The sequence below is a fragment of the Triticum urartu genome, chromosome 7, assembly GCF_003073215.2.
Source record: "Triticum urartu cultivar G1812 chromosome 7, Tu2.1, whole genome shotgun sequence".
Lineage (NCBI taxonomy): Eukaryota > Viridiplantae > Streptophyta > Magnoliopsida > Poales > Poaceae > Triticum > Triticum urartu.
In genome coordinates this window covers 634,014,384-634,017,051 of record NC_053028.1, presented here as the reverse complement: position 1 = coordinate 634,017,051, position 2,668 = coordinate 634,014,384, and the positions used below count along the sequence as shown (strand labels likewise).

The 2,668-nt window shown below is 42.2% G+C and overlaps 1 long non-coding RNA gene across 1 annotated transcript; it reads left to right on the top strand.

The window, feature by feature from the left end:
* The first annotated feature begins 619 nt into the window (after positions 1 to 619).
* On the top strand, positions 620 to 1,478 carry LOC125525039. The gene is made up of 2 exons (XR_007291118.1): positions 620 to 824; positions 1,275 to 1,478. It is a non-coding gene; the product is annotated as an uncharacterized LOC125525039 (long non-coding RNA).
* The last annotated feature ends 1,190 nt before the right edge of the window (positions 1,479 to 2,668 follow it).

Genomic DNA, 2,668 nt, shown 5'->3' with positions numbered 1-2,668 from the left:
CGAGGAAAGGGCCGGACTTTAACCCGAGCCAGCCTATTGATCCTGAGCTGGTGATGATATCTGGTGGCGGGAGGAACCATGGCTTGTTAGCCATTGGGGATGGACTGATACGTTGTACTAGCACTCTCCCGCAGATCAAGAGGCGCCAGACGAGCTTCGATCCTGAGATAAGGCCTCGTCCACGGCCAATGGATCTCGAAATCAAGGTTTGTTATACAAAATCAAATACCTTTCCTCCATTACATTATGTCTGCGGCCGTCGATGATTACAATGCTAAAGAGGAGTGGTTTTGCAGGCTACTATTGAAGAAGAGAGAGCAAAGACCTAGGAGCTTCTGGCAAAGGAAAGGAGGCAGACGGCGGAGAGGGAGAGGGAGACTGAGGAGAGGACGGCTAGGCTTTTGGAGGAGGAGAGGAACCGGAATGACTTGGCTAACCGGGCCATATACGAGATCTTCGCGGTAAGTTTCTTCTACATATTAGCTAAATCATGCACGCAATGTTCCTTTCATTAGTAACTAATATGACTGACTCGTCAAAACCAAATGTGCAGTCCATGTGCGAGAAGAACGGTCAGACCCCTCCGTCGATGCCAGTCATTGCTCCGGTGGACACGGTGAGTTTCATTTGAATGGACATTACTTATTAGTCTTCACATTTGAGTTGCATCATGATAACGAGACATTGCAAATGATCTTTAATTTGGTGCAGCATAACTCCCGACAAGCATCGACGTCTGCTATTGGCGCGAGCAAGAACCCCGATCCTCCTGCGTCTACCACTACTGTGAGCAAGAACCCCGATCCTTCACCTACGGGTTGACGGTAAGTTTTCCTTAGTGCTTTGCTTAATTAGCTCCAAATTGACCTATTTAACCTAGGATAGCTCGAAAATGACCTATACTTAGCATTTTTCCCTCCAAAATGACTTAATATGCTTAGCTAGCTCAAAATTGACCTATTTAACCTAGGATAGCTCTAAAATGACCTATACTTAGCATTTTTTTCCTCCAAATGACTTAATATGCTTAGCTAGCTCTAGAATGACATAATATATATGCTTAGTTCCAAAATGACCTTACTTAGCATTTTTACACCAAAATGACTTAGTATGCTTAGCTAGCTCAAAAACGACATAATAACCATACTTAGCTCCAAAATGACCTATTTTACAGATATAAGTTGCATCATAATAATCCTCACATTTTAGTTGCATCATAATAATCTTCTTATTCTAGTCTTCTTCTTCTAACTTTCTTCTTTCCCATTTTGTAGATTTGCTTCAGATCATGGAAGCTTGGGTTGATGGAGTGCTTGTCTTTAGTTTTTGTTTTGACTTTGTGAAACTTGCTACCTATGATGAAACTGTGTAATATTGATGAAACTATGTATATGTATGGATGAAACTTGCTACTATTGGTAACATGTGTTGGATATATTTGCGTTCATGACTATTGGTAATATGTGTTGAATATGCTATATTGGTCATATATATATATCTATGTTTGATTTTCTGTGAAAATGAATTGATATAATAAAAAACAAAATTAAATGAGGCAATGTAGGAACTTTGCCATCTGCTGGCTGATGGCAAAGAGCTTTGCCATCCGCTGGCAGATGGCAAAGAGGCCACGTGGCAGTAACCTGTGGTGCGCTCGTATGGCCTATTTGTTCTCTTTGCCATCAGCCAGCAGATGGCAAAGAGCTTGCATCCTTTGCCATCAGCTGGCGGATGGCAAAGAGCCTGCAGCCTTTGCCATCAGCTGGTGGATGGCAAATAGCCTGCAGCCTTTGCCATCAGCTGGTCGATGGCAAAGAGCCTACACCCATTGCCATCAGCTAGCAGATGGCAAAGAGCCTGCAGCCTTTGCCATCTGCTGGCGGATGGCAAAGCACGCCGTTAGCCCCCTAACATGGCTAACCCCGTTCCTCGGGCTTTGCCATCAGCCAGCTAATGGCAAAGGCTACAGGCCCTTTGCCATCCTGCCAGCAGACGGCAAAGAAGCCTTTACTAGAGTTTATTCAGCCGGCCCTTTGCCGTCTTCTGCTGGCAGATGGCAAAGCCCTTTGCCATCCGCCGTCCGTGCCTTTGCCATCTGCCATGGCAAAGTGCCTGATTCCAGTAGTGACTTTCTCGAAATACATGATTTTGCTAGGCTGATTCTAATTATAATGTTGGGTTGGGCCAGCAATGTTATCAAAAAATAAAAAGCGGCTGAGCATTTTGTTATAAATATATTTAAATAATAAGTGATATTATTACATTCGTCCTTAAATCTTACCAAGCTTTTGTACACAATCACTAGGATTTTCGTGCCAAAACAATCCAGGATTTTATTTGTTAAGAAATTATTTTTATAAGTTAATAAGATGTGGGATATTGTTTTCTTACATATGTAAGTATCTGTTAAATATATGATGACAATAAAAATTATATATAATAACATATAAAATATATTTTTTTTAGAAAAACAGGGAGCATCTCCCCGGTTCCATTGCTGAGAATGAAACCACAACATATTCTAATACAGCAACTCAAAGAGCAGTTCGAAAGCAAAGGTAGAAAAGCTACAAACTAGGGGGGTGGATGAACAAGTTCTCTGAATAACACAAATCACCCGAGCAGTGCCAAAGGCAGAGCGGATAGAGCACTCAAATGACACAAGGAG